Here is a 19,496-nt window from a genome sequence, read left to right as displayed (position 1 = left end):
TTACTACAATAAAGTTAGTTAACACCTTCATCACCTCACGTAACTACCACTTTCTCTCAGAACATTTAAGATCTATTCTCTTAGCAACCTTCAAGTATATAATACAATATTGTTAACAATAGTCACCATGGCTTACCTTAGATAGCCAGAACTTACCCATCTTATAATGGAAAGTTTGTAGGCTTTGACCAACATCTCCCCATTTCCCCCAGTCCCCAGTCCCTGGCAACCACCATTCTACTCTCTGTTTCTATGAGTTTGGCTTTTTTAGATTCTACATATAAGTGAGATTATACAGTATTTGTCTTTCACTATCTGACTTATTTCACTTAGCATAATGCCCTCAAGGTCCATTCATATTGTCATAAATGGAAGGATTTCCTTCTTTTTATGGCTAAATAATATTCGTGTGTGCGTGTGTGTGTGTGTATCACATTTTCTCTGTCCATTCATCTGTCAGTGGACACTTAGGTGGTTTTCATGTCTTGGTTATTTTGAATAATGCTGCAGTGAACATGAGGGTGCAGAAATCTCTTCCAGATAGTGATTTCACTTTCTTCAAATATATATCCAGAGGTAGGATTGCTGAATCATATAGCAGTTCTATTTTTAATTTTTTGAGGAATCTCCATACTGTCTTCCATAGTAGCCATATCAATTTACAATCCCACCAACAGTGCAAGAGGGTTCCTTACTCCACATCCTCAAATAACACTTGTTATTTGTTGTCTTTTTGATGATCCCATTCTAACATGTGTGAGGTGATATCTCATTATGTTTTTGACTTGCATTTCCCTGATTCTGAGTGATGTTGAGCATCTTTTCATGTACCTGTTAGCAATTTGGGTGAGTTCCCTAGAAAAAAATGTCTACTCAGGTCCATTGCCCATTTTTCAATTGGATTATTTGGTTTTTTGCTATTGAGTTGTATGAGTTCCTTATATATTTTGGATATTAGCTCCTTATCAGATATATGGTTTTCAAATATTTTCTCCCATTCTGTAGTCTGAAATGCCTTTTCATTTTTTATTGTTTCTTTTGCTGCACAGAAGCACTAAAAAGTTTGACATCATCCTACTTGTTGATTTTGGCTTTTGTTGCTTGTGCTTTTGGTGTTTTATCCAAAAAATCATTGCGAAGACCAATATGAAGGAGATTTTGCCTTATGTTTTCTTCTTGGAGTTTTACAGTTTCAGGTCTTACATTTAAGCCTTTAATCCATTTTGAGTTAATTTTTGTGAGTTGTGTAAGATAGGGATCTACTTTTATTCTTTTCCATGTGGATATCCAGTTTTCCCAACACCTTTTATTGAAGAGACCAACCTTTGCCCATTGAGTATTGTTGGCTCCCTTGTCAAATATTAGTTGACCGTATATGGGTTGGTTTATTTCTAGGCTCTATTTCTATTCCATTGACCTATGTGTCTGTTTTATGCCAGTGCCATGTTATTTTGATTACTATAGCTTTGTAATATAGTTTGAGATCAGGATGTGTGATGCCTCCTACTTGGTTCTTCTTTCTCAGGGTTGCTTTGGTTATTTGAGGTCTTCTGTGGTTCCATATGATTGGATTGTTTGTTCTATTTCTGTGAAAAATGCCATTGGAATTTTAATAGGGATTGCATTGAATCTGTAGCTCTACTTTTCTTTCTTTTCTTTTTTACCTTTTTATCTTGTCTTCCTCTTTTCTTTTTGGGAACTGCTCTGTGCTGTGGTTTCCTTACCTGTAAAATGAGGATAAGGGTAGCATTGTTGTGAAAGTCTAAGGAGATACCACATGCCAAATTGCATTGATCTATCTTCATAAACCCTCACAATGCTATCCTAATCCACATAGTAGTGGTAGCTCTTCTGTTTAAGCCAACAGTTTTATTAATGTCGATTTTCAAGAACGTGTATTGATATTATGTAGAGTGAGTTATACCTGAGAAGTATTTGGGGAGAAAATCTCCACACACCGCTACCCTGCCTTTTGCTATCCATCATTAACCAGCCTATTAGTGAACTGGATGGAGAAGGGGCAGGGGAGGTAGCAGAAGAGCTAATAAGAGGTGTTTTGTTTTCACCTGAAAAATGGAGATAATAATAGTGCTTTATAGACTTGTTGTATTAAATGAGTTAACGCATGTAAAAACTTAGAACAGAGCCTGGGACATAAAAAACATGAATTCTCAGCATATGATCCCTGCCCTCAAGTAGCTTAGGGTTCATTTGGAGAGATAAGACTCATGCAGTAAAAGGCAATTAACAGTGCATGTTACCTCTTATCACTACATACACAGATTGCATGTAGTGTTAGGCCCTAAAAGTGCCAGTAAAGTAGAGAAAACTATAAAAGCACCAAGATCAGAGCAGCAAGAAAGTCCTTTGGAGTGGAATGATCAGAAATGGGCTTCATGGAAGATGTAGGACTTGGGGTAGGCCCCAGAAATATGCCAGGGATGAGTAGATGGAGCTAGAGCAATGCAGTGGGGGCAAAAGAATGTGGGCTTAGACACAGAAATGCCTGTGGGGTGGAGGGGGAGGTCAGGCCTCTTTGAAATGCATTTAAGGAAGCCCCCTTGCACATGGCCTACTGGTAAAGCACCAAACTAAAAAGAGAAAAGCATTTCCTAACATCCAGGAGCTAGCCTGGTACTGTCGGCTAGCCTTGGTGTTGCTAGGTGCTGGCCTGGCACTAGTAACAACACCAAACTAGAGCTTGGTGTTCTGTTGAACCCAAACAATTTCACAGGACATCAATATCAGACAAGGAAGCTCTGCGACTATGATGGATAGTCACAGACAAAATATGAACATTGTCCAAACCACAGAAATGACCGAATATTTCTCCTTCCTGCCTAATATGAGTGACCACTGCTTCTTTACCAATTACAGTGTCAGCCTCACTCCAGTCTGCCCCCAACTCCAGATAAAATTTATTGAGATACTCAATCACAGAACTGCTCTGCTTTCTGACAGCACCCAACCTAGAGTGAACCACAGCTTCCTTTGACCCTCCCCCAAGTCACCCAACCAAAGCTCAAATCCTATAATAAGTTTATTTAGCACCCTTTTCTTGAGATGCCTCACAGTTCTCCATGGTGTACGTACTCTCTCACTGCAGCAAGTGACAAACCCAGCTTGATCACTACATGTGTATTCCTGGGAGTCTTTGGCTAGAGGACGTTGATATTATCACTAAAATGACTGAGGGTTATGGTTGCAGACCTGCCACTCAGTTTCATTTCAAGAATCCCCAGACACAATCCAAGAAATGTCTGAAACATTCACAATACAACACAGCACGATAAATGAAATGACAGAGGCAATCTCAGGCACTGTGGAGACAGAGGAAGACTTCTTTTAGTAACAAATCGCAATCCCACAATCCAGTGTGCATCATACTTCCTTTTGTCCTGATCACGCTCCAGTTAGGGAGATGACTCAGCTCCTCTCTGCTGTTGTTCCTACACCAACACCTGGACTGTGTCTTTTCACTTCCCAACAAGACTTGCAGCCATGGCTGGTTTTTCCCTGTAATCTCTAGCTAAGAGCCTAGGGGAGCCAGGTCCAAACTTCAGGGTGGTTAAATACAGAGCCCAACATAATTTGTTAACTAATTCTCATGCAGGAGCCCTCTTGTAGCTATTTTTAAAATGCTTTAGAGGAACAGCGACTTTATGTTGATGACATCCCCCAGTTCATTCTCAAGTGTTGTTTTTGAACATTCGTTTGGTTCCAAACTGTTCTGACCTACTGAGGGGGTGGAAAAGGTGGTATAACTAAGGTATCTGATGCTAACCTTATTCTCAAGGAGTGTACCACCTGACTGGAGAGACAGCAAACAGAACAAGAACATGAACACAGAAGAATATGCTAATTACACGGTTCTTTGAATGCCACCTGAGCTTGGCCCATAAATGCAGGAGGAATTCTCACAGGAAGAGCTCACTGAGGGTCAAGTGTGCCTAGGAAGGCTTTGTGGAGGAAGAAGGGAGGGTAAAATACACTTTAGAGCAAAGGGGTTTTTTTGGGAGGGGGAGCATTTCATGCTTTGATTTATCTTTAGTATAAAATGAATTGGGATAATTAATTAATTTTGAAGGCATTGTGCAATGCTCCTTTAAGACCATTGGAGCCAACCCAGGATCTCACAAAAACAGTGCTAGAAATGTTCACTTTTTACTGTAATCCTAACTCTCCTGAGAAATGTTGCCAAGCAGCTAGCTATCTGCACATTTCATCAAATATAAATTTTCTCACATTTGGAAAAACCACAAAATCACAAGTGTGTAAAGGCCTGCAACTTCTGATTTGAAGGGTTGCCAGGGAGAATTCCTGTATCACTGGCATCTGCAAACCCCCACCTGTCGCATGTGATGGATATTCATCCTCACCTGCATTCTTCGTTGTCATTTTTTTATTTTAGCCATTCTGATAGGTATCGTATACCTCGGTCATAAATTTATTTTTATAGAGAACATTTCATATACTTTGTTCCCATGCATGTCTCTGTCGTTTCATTTTTTTTTCAATATATCATACACAGGAGTCCATATAGTGTGAATTTTTTATATGTCGTGTTTCTGATTGCAGTATAATTTTCTTTAGTTATACTAATGAGATATCTTTAGAGAAATAAAAGTAAAAACTTCTTTCCAGCGTGGTTGTTAACATCATTCTTTTTTTTAAAGATTTTTTAAAATTTTATTTTATTGGGGTAAGAACACTTAACATGAGATTTACCTTCTTAACAAATTTTTAAGTGTGCAATACATTATCGTTGACTATAGGTGCAATGTCATACAGCAGATCTCTAGAACTTATTCATCTTGTTTAACCGAAACTTTATGCCGATTGGTTAATAACTTCCCATGTCCCCCTCCCTGCAACCCCTGGCAACCATCATTCCACACTTTGATTCTATGAACTTGACTGTTTGAGATGCCTCATATAAGTGGAATCATGCAGCATTTGTCTTTCTGTGACTAGCTTATTTTATTTAGCATAATGTCCTCAAGGTGCATCAGTGCTATCGTATATTGCAGAAGTTCCTTCTTTTTTGTTTTTATAACCCTTCTTGTTTACTCTTTTTACTTATTTTATTTCTTTTGTTTTTTGGGGTTTTTTTTTTACTTTTTATTTTTTAATTATTAATTTTTTTATTGGAGTATAGTTGCTTTACAATGCTGTATCAGTTTCTGCTGTACAGCAAAGTGAATCAGCCATATGTATACATATATCCCCTCTTTTTTGGGTTTCCTTCCCATTTAGGTCACCACAGAGCACTGAGTAGAGTTCCCTATGCTATACAGTAGGTTCCCATTAGTTATCAGTTTTATACATAGTAGTGTATATATGTCAATCCCAATCTCCCAACTCATCCCACACCCCCCCTTTCCCCCTTGGGATCCATATGTTTGTTCTTTACGTCTGTGTCTCTACTTCTGCTTTGCAAATAAGATCATCTACACCATTTTTCTAGATTCCACATATATGCGTTAATATACGATATTTGTTTTTCTCTTTCTGACTTCACTCTGTATGACAGTCTCTAGGTCCATCCATGTCTCTGCAAATGACACAATTCCATTCTTTTTTATGGCTGAGTAATATTCCATTGTATATATGTACCACACCTTCTTTATCCATTCCTCTGTTGATGGACATTTAGGTTGGTTCCATGTCCTGGCTATTGGAAATAGTGCTGCAATGAATATTGGGGTGCATGTATCTTTTTGAATTATGATTTTCTCTGGGTATATGCCCAGGAGTGCGATTGCTGGGTCGTATGGTAGTTCTATTTTTAGTTTTTCAAGGAACCTCCATACTGTTCTCCACAGTGGCTGTATCAATTTACATTCCCACCAACAGTGCAAGAGGCTTCCCTTTTCTCCACACCCTCTAGAGCATTTATTGTTTGTAGATTTTTTGATGATGGCCATTCTGACCTGTGTGAGATGATACCTCATTGTAGTTTTGATTTGCATTTCTCTAATAATTAGTGATGTTGAACATTTTTTCATGTGTTTGTTGGCCATCTGTATGTCTTCTTTGGAGAAATGTCTATTTAGGTCTCCACCCACTTTTTGATTGTGTTGTTTGTTTTTTTGATATTGAGCTGCATGAGCTGTTTTGGAGGTTAATCCTTTGTCCGTTGATTTGTTGGCAAATATTTTCTCCCATTCTGAGGGTTGTCTTTTCGTCTTGTTTATGGTTTCCTTTGCTGTGCAAAAGCTTTCAAGTTTCATTAGGTCCCATTAAAAAATTTTTTTTTATTTTCATTACTCTAGGAGGTGGGTCAAAAAAGATCTTGCTGCGATTTATGTCACACAGTGTTCTACCTATGTTTTCCTCAAAGAGTTTTATAGTGTCTGGCCTTACATTTAGGTCTTTAATCCATTTTGAGTTTATTTTTGTGCATGGTGTTAGGGAGTGTTCTAATTTCATTCTTTTACATGTAGCTGTCCGGTTTTCCCAGCACCACTTATTGAAGAGACTTTCTTCTCTCCATTGTATATTCTTGCCTCCTTTGTCATAGATTAGGTGACCATAGGTGCGTGAGTTTATCTCTGGTGTTTATTCTTTTTAATGTCTCAGTGTGTAACTACTAACTTCATTCTTTGAATAGTACAAAGGAATCTGGGGGGTATAAAATTAAGGAAACCACATGTAAAGCCCAATTATTTTATAAAATAGAATTAATAAACTCAGTATTATCTTTTATTGTTAATTTAATTTATCATTTATTAATTTCTCCAATTTATTTCAGTGATAGATCTGAGAAAGAATTTTTTTTTCTCTGTCTGAAGTAATGCTTTCTGGTTTCTATTTTATCCAAATAGTTGAATGGTCTTGACAGATCACTGAACATCTTAATATTTAAGTTCCATAAAATAAATAGGAAACTGCTGTCATGCTTTAATCTCCTTCACCTTCCCCATAAATACACTTTTTTTGAATCATTTTTTAAAAAGTGAAGTATACTTTACAATGTTGTGTTAGTTTCAGGTGTACAGCAAAGTGATTCAGTTATACCTCCCTCTCTCTCCCTCTCTTTCTATATATGTATATATACACACACACACACACACACACACACACACACATATATATTCCTTTTCAGATTTGTTTCCATTATAGGTTATTACAAGATATTGAATATAGTTCCCTGTCCTATACAGTAGGTCCTTGTTGGTTATCTATTTTATATATGCTATGTGTATCTGCTAATCCCAAACTCTTAATTTATCCCTCCCCCACTCCCTTTCCCCTTTGGTAACCATAAGTTTGTTTCTATGCCTGTGAGTCTATTTCTGTTTTGTAAATAAGTTCATTTATAGCATTTTTAAAGATTCCACATATAAGTGATATCATATGATATTTGTCTTTCTCTGACTTAAAAAGTTCCTTCTTTTTTTAAGGCTGAATAATGCTGCATTGTATGTATATGCTACATTTTCTTTATCTATTCATCTGTTTTTTGTTTGTTTACTAGTAACATCATTTTTGATTGATGTTTTTTGCTTTTTTGTTTTTGTTTTTTTATTTTTTAACAACTTTATTAGAGTATAATTGCTTTACAATGGTGTGTCAGTTTCTGCTTTATAACAAAGTGAATCAGTTATACATATACATATGTTCCCATATCTCTTCCCTCTTGCATCTCTCTCCCTCCCACCCTCCCTATCCCACCCTTCTAGGTGGTCACAAAGCACCGAGCTGATCTCCCTGTGCTATGCGGCTGCTTCCCACTAGCTATCTATTTTACATTTGGTAGTGAATAGATGTCCATGCCACTCTCTCACTTTGTCCCAGCTTACCCTTCCCCCTCCCCGTATCCTCAAGTCCATTCTCTAGTAGGTCTGCATCTTTATTCCCGTCTTGCCCTTAGGTTCTTCTGACCATTTTCTTTTTTTCTTTTTCTTTCTTTTTTTTTTTAGATTCCATATATATGTGTTAGCATACGGTATTTGTTTTTCTCTTTCTGACTTACTTCACTCTGTATGACAGACTCTAGGTCCATCCACCTCACTACAAATAACTCAATTTCATTTCTTTTTATGGCTGAGTACTATTCCATTGTATATATGTGTCACATCTTCTTTATCCATTCATCTGTCGATGGACACGTAGGTTGCTTCCATGTCCTGGCTATTGTAAATAGAGCTGCAGTGAACATTGTGGTACATGACACTTTTTGAATTATGGTTTCCTCAGGGTATATGCCCAGTAGTGGGATTGCTGGGTCGTATGGTAGTTCTATTTTTAGTTTTTTAACTAAACTATGGCCATTCTGATTGGTGTGAGGTGATACCTCACTGTAGTTTTGATTTTATTTCTCTAATGATTAATGATGTTGAGCATCCTTTCATGTGTTTGTTGGCAATCTGTATATCTTCTTTGGAGAAATGTCTATTTAGGTCTTCTGCCCATTTTTGGATTGGGTTGTTTGTTTTTTCAATATTGAGCTGCATCTGCTGCTTGTACATTTTGGAGATTAATCCTTTGTCAGTTGCTTGGTTTGCAAATATTTTCTCCCATTCTGAAGGTTGTCTTTTCGCCTTGTTTATGGTTTCCTTTGCTGTGCAAAAAATTTTAAGTTTCATTAGGTCCCATTTGTTTATTTTTGTTTTTATTTCCATTTCTCTAGGAGGTGGGTGAAAAAAGGTCTTGCTGTGATTTATGTCATAGAGTGTTCTGCCTATGTTTTCCTCTAAGAGTTTTATAGTGTCTGGCCTTACATTTTGGTCTTTAATCCATTTTGAGTTTATTTTTGTGTATGGTGTTAGGGAGTGTTCTAATTTCATTCTTTTACATGTAACTGTCCAGTTTTCCCAGCACCACACTGAAGAGCCTGTCTTTTCTTCATTGTATATTCTTGCCTCCTTTATCAAAGATAAGGTGACCATATGTGCGTGGGTTTATCTCTGCGCTTTCTATCCTGTTCTTGATTGATGTTTTTAGATTTGGTTTCTTGAGTTACAGTCCTCATGAGAGATAAAGGGAGGATATCTGTGTTTGTCACTTCTATTATATATGTCCAGTTTTTTTTTTTCAGAAGATTTGAACTGCTTAATATATCCACCAACCACGAAAACAAGTTCCTATTTGGCTATACAGTTAATAAGCTTTATTGACTTTTTAACTTTATTGTAGACACGTGCATTAAATCCTGTCATTATCTTTTTTTTCCCTGTAAACATAGGACACAAAGTACTTTATATATGCAGCATGAGTCCCATTTTATTTTTTAAATGGCTATAAATTTATATGTAAAGAAAAAAACTAGAAAAGACGATGGTGGTTTCTGGGTAGTGGGATTATGGGAAACTTTAATTTTCTTCCTTATAATTTTCTAAATTTAATTTTCTATGATGTGTATATATTACCTTTAAAATCATAAAAATATTAAGGTAAACCCAATATAATGTATGGGGAAAGGAACATCACATAGTAAGCATAAATACATGTTTATAAAATCTAAAATATAAAATATTTTGCATATTTTATAGATGTTAATTTCTTTTGCTATGAAATAAGTGTTAGTTTATCTTTTATGGATGATGATTCTATATTTGGCTTCTTAATTTTAATTTTAAGTAATTTAAATTAATTTTACTGTGATTTATTTCCAGCATAATACTAGTAAAGTTTTGGTTTGATTTTCAGTTTTTTAATATTGTCCCATTTGTTTTTCCCTTTTGTTTAGCATAGTCACTTTTCATCAGTGTCACCAGTATCAAAATAACATATAGACCAGAAAATCAAAAGTGGGTACAAAATAATTGTTTAGTGACAAGGTGTTCCTGCATAAAAATATTTTAGTTTTATTTCATGTGCCTACTCTACATTGAAGAAACATGCTTACATAATACATTGTCAAATCGTTTTCTTAAATCTAACTATTAAAACATCTCTTGTAGAAGAAACAGCTAAACTTTTACTTAATCTTTTCAAAGATAATAATCTCATTATGTTAAGTGAAATAAGTTAGACAGAGAAAGACAATACTGTATGTTATCACTTATATGTGGAATCTAAAAAATAAAAAACAAATGACTATAACTGTCGATGAAAAAAATCAATAGTCAATCTAAGAAAGAAATGGAAAATTTCATCCGAGCCAACCTGAGGATTATAACCCAGGAGACAGTCTTTCAGAAAGCTCTGAGGTCAAAGCCCAGTTATATAAATTTTGGGGACAAGCGGTTATGCATCAAAAGGTTATACATCAAAGTAGCATATTGACAGTTTACATAGTCCAGCAGGCGAGTAGTGGGTCATTGTGACCTATTATAGGGTTGAGAAGGGAATGTTATTTCCCAAGGAGTTACTTTGCTGGAGACAGGAGAAAATTGCTTTGTGTGTGTGTGTGTGTGAGCAGGACTTCCTGTGTCTTCAAAGAGGATCTAGTTCATGTATAATGCAGATACACAATGCATACTAAAGAGGAGGGGGTAGTGGCCCAAATGGGCAGAGAGAGAATTTTATGCTTAAACATTTTCTAATCCTGTCCTAAAAATAATTTTATTTCCTCATAACAAAACAGAAACAGACCCAGAGATATAGAGAACAAACTAGTGGTTACCAGCGGGGAGAAGGAAGGGAGGAGGGGCAAGATAAGGGTAGGGGATTAACTACTATGTATAAAATAAATAAGAGATAAGGATATATTGTACAGCACAGTGAAATACAGCCACTATTTTATAATAACTTTAAATGGAGTACAATCTATAAAAATATTGACCTCCATGTTGTACACCTAAAACTAACATAATATTGTAAATCAATTATACCTCAATAAAAAAAAAGATAAGTAGGGACTTCCCTGGTGGTGCAGTGGTTAAGAATCTGCCTGCCAATGCAGGGGACATGGGTTTGATGCCTGGCCCGGGAAGATCCCATATGCTGTGGACCAACTAAACCCGTGCACCACAACTACTGAGCCTGCTCTCTAGAGCCCACAAGCCACAGCTACTGAGCGCACGTGCCACAACTACTGAAGCCCACATGCCTAGATCCCGTGCTCTGCAACAAAAGAAGCCACTGCAATGAGAAGCCCGCGCACCGCAACAAAGAATAGCCCCTGCTCGCTGCAGCTAGAGAAAGCCCACGCGCAGCAACAAAGACCCATCACAGCCAAAAATAAATAAATAAATTAATTAATTTTTTTAAAAGATAAGTATTTGAACTACAGTTCAGAGCAAGTTAACTCTGATTATAGCTACTGAACATATCTTCTTTTAAAAAATATTCTCTTAACATTTTGCTGCATCACCTTTTCAATTAATAATATGCTGACAACAGTTTTCTAAAAGTGAGTATAGTATTTCCTTAGTTATGCATAAATCACAGACCCACAATAACAAATTCAAATTAAAATTCATACTTCTGTACCAATTATCTCTGAAACTTTAAATTTAGATCCCTACTTGCACAGGAGCAACCCACTCACTGCAACAACGTGGAGAAGGTCTGTGTGCTGCGATTTTGGAAACTTTTGACATATGTGAAGTATCTTTACTAAAATGTTCAGTCCTATTATCTTTATCTCATTGTTGAGTTGTTAACAGAAATCCAGTTCTGAAGGACCCCAGTCTCTCGTTATTCAACCTTTTCAGTTGCTTCACATCATTTCCCATATTTTTCCCCCATACACTTGTCTCTTGATGAGTTTCTCTGGGTGACACAATATAGGTAGGAAAGGTGTCACCTGGTGATGTGCATCTATTCCTATTGCATTAAATCCAAACTTTCTTTCCAAACTGAAGCGTGGAGCAATAGAGATCTGATTGCCCTAGAAGTACTTGAAAGCCTGTTAAGATTACTAACACTGAAACACTCAGCAAGTGTTTCTGAATTTGGCTGGCTAAGTTCGAAATGGTAACATATACAGCGTTGTATTGAAGCTAAAACTGGAAGCAACCAAGGTGTCTTTCAATAGATAAACGGATAAACAAATTGTGGTATTTCCATACAATGGAATTCAATGATACAAGTAAAAAACTACTAATTCAGGCAACAATATGGATGGATGGATTTTAGATGCATTTTGCTAAGTGAAAGAAGTCAGACCAAAAATGCTACATAATGTATAATTCCATTCGTATTACATTCTGGAAAAGGCAAACTAGAGAGATGGAAAATGGATTAATGGTTGCTATCAGTTTGGAGAGGAGGAGAGTTTGACTAGTGGAGGCACAGGAGATTTTTTTAGTGTGATAGAAGTAATCAGTATGCTACTCTAGTGGTAGACACGTGACACTATGCATTCGTCAAAACTCTTAGAACTTTACAGCACAAAAAGTAAACCTTAATATATGAAAAAATTTTTTTCTAACCAACCAGGAGGTTGGAGGACCCCAGTATGAGATGCAGACTAATGAATCTAGCTATTTTACAAATATATGACATAACCTCCCTGAAGGGAGTGTGGAAAATGATGCTGACCTAAGTAACTTTGCAAATGGTATTTTGACTGGCTAATGTAAAGCTGAAGATAAGAGAGTACATAAACACTCTACTCTGCTTGGTAAAGGTGTTTCTCATGGAGGTACAGGTCCAACTCTAAAATTGCTGTACATGTATACATTGGCCAATTAAGTAAATGGATGGCAGATGGTGGGAATCAGATTCCAACCTGTAGTGGGAGGTTGTAGTGGGAGGCTACAGATAAGCAAGGGGAGGAAACCAGAATGACACATGTGATAACCAGAGATATCAGCTTGAACTCATGTCCAGCTTAACACAGATACAGATGAAGAGATAGAGAAATAATTCTTGATATGCAAGTATACATGGGTTAGTATGTATGCATATATCTCCTAGCTCTGTCACTGAAGGGGCCTAGAAGCAACAACACTCCAGTAGCAATGAGCACACCCAGTCCCCTGATATTGGTTTCTAATGCTATTCTCCAATAAAGAGAACCAGGTCTCCTTGGAGAAAAGGCTGATTCCGGGACTGGGGCAGGGAATACATAAGATGAGTCTGGAGCATCTTGTAGTGACAGAGAATAAGAACATGCTAAACAAAAAAATCCCCAAATGATGAGGGTATATCAGAGAGACACAGGAACTGATATGAAAGAGTTTCCAGTGAACACAGCTGAAATAAGCTGAGCCAAAAAATACATAATGAGAGTATTGGATTATAACCCGAAGTATAAAATAAATATCCATGTGTCCATACTGATATTAAATAAATAATAAATAAATAAATAAATGGGGGAGAAGAGACAAAGCTCCTGTGCTGAAGAATTCCAAATAATTTATGTAGATACTCTGCCTTCAAGGAGGTGGAGTGTAACCCCGCACTCTTTAAGTGTGGGCTGGGCATAGTGACCTCCTTCTGGAGAGTACAGTATGTAAAGGTGTGGGGAGGGGGCTGGGAAGAGTAATGCTACAGTGGAGAAAGCTGACAGACAGTGCCTCCAGCCAGGTGACTAAAGTCAACATCAATAATGATAAGTTATATTGATAGCATGTACGCTTGATATGATGTGATGAGAAAGGCACTTGACCTCTGTGGTCTTCCTCCCTCAAAACCCATAACTTCATGTTAAAAGCATCAGGAGACCCCAAACATGGTAAGTTAAGCAAAATGAGAAGACAAAGAAACACACAGCGGATGAAGGAGCAAGGTAAAAACCCACCAGACCTAACAAATGAAGAGGAAATAGGCAGTCTACCTGAAAAAGAATTCAGAATACTGATAGTAAAGATGATGCAAAATCTTGGAAATAGAATGGAGAAAATACAAGAAGTGTTTAACAAGGACCTAGAAGAACTAAAGAGAAAACAAACAATCATGAACAACACAATAAATGAAATTAAAAATTCTCTAGAAGGGATCAATAGCAGAATAAATGAGGCAGAAGAACAGATCATCTAAATGATCATCTAAAATGAAAATAAATAAGGAAACACAAGCTTTAAATGATACATTAAACAAGATGGACTTAATTGATATTTATAGGACATTCCATCCAAAAACAACAGAATACACTTTCTTCTCAAGTGCTCATGGAACATTCTCCAGGATAGATCATATCTTGGGTCACAAGTCAAGCCTTGGTAAATTTAAGAAAATTGAAATCGTATCAAGTATCTTTTCCGACCACAACGCTATGAGACTAGATATCAATTACATGAAAAAATCTGTAAAAAAATACAAACACATGGAGGCTAAACAATACACTACTTAATAACGAAGAGATCACTGAAGAAATCAAAGAGGAAATCAAAAAATACCTAGAAACAAATGACAATGAAAACACGATGACCCAAAACCTATGGGATGCAGCAAAAGCTGCTTTAAGAGGGAAGTTTATAGCAATACAATCCTACCTTAAGAAACAAGAAACATCTCAAATAAACAACCTAACCTTACACCTAAAGCAATTAGAGAAAGAAGAACCAAAAAACCCCAAAGTTAGCAGAAGGAAAGAAATCATAAAGATCAGATCAGAAATAAATGAAAAAGAAATGAAGGAAACGATAGCAAAGATCAATAAAACTAAAAGCTGGTTCTTTGAGAAGATAAACAAAATTGATAAACCATTAGCCAGATTCATCAAGAAAAAAAGGGAGAAGACTCAAATCAATAGAATTAGAAATGAAAAAGGGGAAGTAAAAACTGACACTGCAGAAATACAAAGGATCATGAGAGATTACTACAAGCAACTCTATGCCAATAAAATGGACAACATGGAAGAAATGGACAAATTCTTAGAAATGCACAACCTTCCGAGACTGAACCAGGAAGAAATAGAAAATATGAACAGACCAATCACAAGCACTGAAATTCAAACTGTGATTAAAAATCTTCCAGCAAACAAAAGCCCAGGACCAGATGGCTTCACAGGCGAATTCTATCAAACATTTAGAGAAGAGCTAACACCTATCCTTCTCAAACTCTTCCAAAATATAGCAGAGGGAGGAACACTCCCAAACTCATTCTACGAGGCCACCATCACCCTGATACCAAAACCAGACAAGGATGTCACAAAGAAAGAAAACTACAGGCCAATATCAATGATGAACACAGATGCAAAAATCCTCAACAAAATACTAGCAAACAGAATCCAACAGCACATTAAAAGGATCATCCACCATGATCAAGTGGGGTTTATCCCAGGAATGCAAGGATTCTTCAATATATGCAAATCAATCAATGTGATCCACCATATTAACAAATTGAAGGAGAAAAACCATATGATCATCTCAATAGATGCAGAAAAAGTTTTTGACAAAATTCAACACCCATTTATGATAAAAACCCTCCAGAAAGTAGGCATAGAGGGAACTTACCTCAACATAATAAAGGCCATATATGACAAACCCACAGCAAATATCATCCTCAATGGTGAAAAACTGAAACCATTTCCACTAAGATCAGGAACAAGACAAGGTTGCCCACTCTCACCACTATTATTCAATGTAGTTTTGGAAGTTTTAGCCACAGCAATCAGAGAAGAAAAAGAAATAAAAGGAATCCAAATCGGAAAGAAGAAGTAAAGCTGTCACTGTTTGCAGATGACATGATACTATAAATAGAGAATCCTAAAGATGCTACCAGAAAACTACGAGAGCTAATCAATGAATTTGGTAAAGTAGCAAGATACAAAATTAATGCACAGAAATCTCTTGCATTCCTGTACACTAATGATGAAAAATCTGAAAGTGAAATTAAGAAAACACTCCCATTTACCTTTGCAATGAAAAGAATAAAATACCTAGGAATAAACCTACCCAAGGAGACAAAAGACCTGTATGCAGAAAATTATAAGACACTGATGAAAGAAATTAAAGATGATACAAATAGATGGAGAGATATACCATCTTCTTGGATTGGAAGAATCAACATTGTGAAAATGAGTATACTACCCAAAGCATTCTATAGATTAAATGCAATCCCTATCAAACTACCACTGGCATTTTTCACAGAACTAGAACAAAGATTTTCACAATTTGTATGGAAACAGAAAAGACCTTGAATAACCAAAGCAATCTTGAGAAAGAAAAACGGAGCTGGAGGAATCAGGCTCCCGGACTTCAAACTATACTACAAAGCTACAGCCATCAAGACAGTATGGTACTGGCACAAAAACAGAAATATAGATCAATGGAACAGGATAGAAAGCCCAGAGATAAACCCACGCACATATGGTCACCGTATCTTTGATAAAGGAGGCAAGACTATGCAATGGAGAAAAGACAGCCTCTTCAATAAGTGGTGCTGGGAAAACTGGACAGCTACATGTAAAAGTATGAAATTAGAACACTCCCTAACACCATACACAAAAATAGACTCAAAAAGGATTAAAGACCAAAATGTAAGGCCAGACACTATCAAACTCTTAGACAAAAACATAGGCAGAACACTGTATGACATAAATCACAGCAAGATCCTTTTTGACCCAGCTCCTAGAGAAATGGAAATAAAAACAAAAATAAACAAATGGGACCTAATGAACTTAAAAGCTTTTGCACAGCAAAGGAAACCATAAACAAGACGGAAAGACAACCCTCAGAATGGGAGAAAATATTTGCAAATGAAGCAATGGACAAAGGATTAATCTCCAAAATTTACAAGCCACTCATGCAGCTCCATATCAAAAAAAAACGAACAACCCCATCCAAAAATGGGCAGAAGACCTAAATAGACATTTCTCCAAAGAAGATATACAGATTGCCAACAAACACATGAAAGAATGCTCGACATCATTAATCATTAGAGAAATGCAAATCAAAACTACAATGCGATATCATCTCACACCAGTCAGAATGGCCATCATCAAAAAATCTACAAATAATAAATGCTGGAGAGGGTGTGGAGAAAAGTGACCCCTCTTGCACTGTTGGTGGGAATGTAAATTGATGCAGCCACTATGGAGAACAGTATGGAGGTTCCTTAAAAAACTAAAAATAGAGCTACCATACGACCCAGCAATCCCACTACTGGGCATATACCCTGAGGAAACCATAATTCAAAAAGTGTCATGTACCACAATGTTCATTGCAGCTCTATTTACAATAGCCAGGACATGGAAGCAACCTAAGTGTCCATTGACAGATGAATGGATATAGAAGATGTGGCACATATATACAATGGAATATTACTCAGCCATAAAAATAAACGAAATTGAGTTATTTGTAATGAGGTGGATGGATCTAGAGACTGTCATACAGAGTGAAGTAAGTCAGAAAGAGAAAAACAAATACCATATGCTAACACATATATATGGAATCTAAAAAAAAAAAAAATGGTTCTGAAGAATCTAGGGGCAGGACAGGAATAAAGATGCAGATGTAGAGAATGGACCTGAGGACATGGGAAGGGGGAAGGGTAAGCTGGGACAAAGTGAGAGAGTGGCATGGACTTATATGTACTACCAAATGTAAAATAGGTAGCTAGTGGGAAGCAGCCGCATAGCACAGGGAGATCAGCTTAGTGCTTTGTGACCACCTAGAGGGGTGGGATAAGGAGGGTGGGAGGGAGACGCAAGAGGGAGGAGATATGGAGATATATGTATATATATAGCTGATTCACTTTGTTATAAAGCAGAAACTAACACACCATTGTAAAGCAATTATACTCCAATAAAGATGTTATAAAAAATTAAAAATAAATTAAAAGAAAAGAAAAAAAGAAATAAAAAAAAGAAAAATAGAGGAAAGAGGTATAGGAAATGTAGAGGTGAGATTTTTAAACAGGAGGTCCAAGGACAACCTCGCTGAGAAGAGTACCAATATTAGGACAAGGGCAGGAAATTTTGTAAGGGCCAAAACATAGTGAATTATGCATTCTATCTAACCCTCCGTTAATCAGAATACAGATCCCTCAGGCATTTTTGTGGTTGGTTTCCCTGCGCTGTGCTTTTTGACTGATGTTCCTAGAACATCTTTTATCCATTTGGACCCCCTTTCCCAAACATTTTTGTTGGTACCAAATAAAGCAAAAGAGAATTGCAGGAATATAAGGAAAGTTGTGATTATCAAGCTATTTTAGGATTTTTTAAACTTTTATTTATGGTAAATTTAGGAAAGTAAGTAAATATGACTTCAATAGATAGTAAATAGTGGATAACTCCTGAATTAGGAAATCCATGTTTTTGTCCCCTTTATTTCTAAGAACATCTGTGTCCTATATTCAACTATAAATTTCACCCCCTGTTGGTGAAAACATTCTTAAGCCTGATCAGATGAAGCCACTGATGATAAAAGGGGCATTTTCTTTTTCTGTATATTATTATATTGCTGTATAACTTGATCAGATGGCTAGAGATCATGTCTTCTAAATTAGGAAATCACAGGCTTCAACATTAGTATTCAATTTTTAGAAAAGGGACAACAGAAAGTCTAAAATAAGTCAGTAAACAAAATCAATCTGTATAAGAGCAAGTTAATACATAATAAAGTGCAAACTACTTTAATTGTGGTGATGTCCAATTTATCTATTTTTTCTTTGTCTGCTTGTGCATTTGGTGTCATACCTAAGAAACCATTGTCTAACCAAGGTCACAAAGATTTACATCTATATTTTCTTCTAAGAGTTTTAGCTCTTACATTTAGGTCTTGGATCTCTTTGGAGTCAATTTTTATGTATAGTACGTGGTAAGGGTCTAACTTCATTCTTCTGCATGTGGATATCTAGTTGTCCCAGCACCATTTGTTGAAGAGAGTATTCTTTCTACATTGAATTGTCTTGGTACCTTTGTGGAAAATGAATTAACCATTGATGTATGGGCTCGTTTCTGGACTCTCAATTCTATTCCATTGGCCTATATGTCTATTCTTATGCTAGAACCACATTGTCTAGATTACTGTAGATTTGTAGTAAGCTTTGAAATTGGAAGTGAAAAGTCCTTCAACTTTGTTCTTCTTTTAAAAGATTGTCTTGGCTATTCAGGGTCCCTTGCATTTCCACATGAATTTTAGAATCAGATTGTCCATTTTGTCTAAAAAAATACAGCTGTGATTTTGAGAGGGATTGCCTTGAATCTGTAGGTCAATTTGGGAAGTATGCCATTGAACAACAGTAAGTCTTCCAATCCATGAATATAGGATGTCTTTCCATTTATTTGAATCTACTTTAATTTCTTTCAACAGTGTTTTGTAGTTTTCAATGTACAAGTCTTACCTCCTTGGTTAAATTTACTCCTAAGTATTTTATGATTTTTATGCTATTGTAATTAGAATTGTTTACTTAATTTCATTTTTGGAATGTTCATTGCTAGTATAGATAAATACAACTGATTTTTGTATATTAATTTTATTTCTGCTATGGAAAGCTTTTGCCCAGGGGAATGACTTCTTAATGCTTAATTCGGGAAGCATTATATCAGAGCTTAGTTTGGATAATCCCTGGGTTTTTCTAAGCCCTGTGCTTTTAGGGCTAATGAGGTCTTGAAATAGGAACAGTTGAAATGGAGAGAAAGAAGTGTTTATGAGAGAACTTTGTTTTATTTTTAAGAGATTTTCTTTGTCTATCTCCTCCTCTTCTCCCTC

The sequence above is a fragment of the Balaenoptera ricei genome, chromosome X, assembly GCF_028023285.1.
Source record: "Balaenoptera ricei isolate mBalRic1 chromosome X, mBalRic1.hap2, whole genome shotgun sequence".
Classification (NCBI taxonomy): domain Eukaryota; kingdom Metazoa; phylum Chordata; class Mammalia; order Artiodactyla; family Balaenopteridae; genus Balaenoptera; species Balaenoptera ricei.
Note: the sequence above shows the minus strand (reverse complement) of the source record.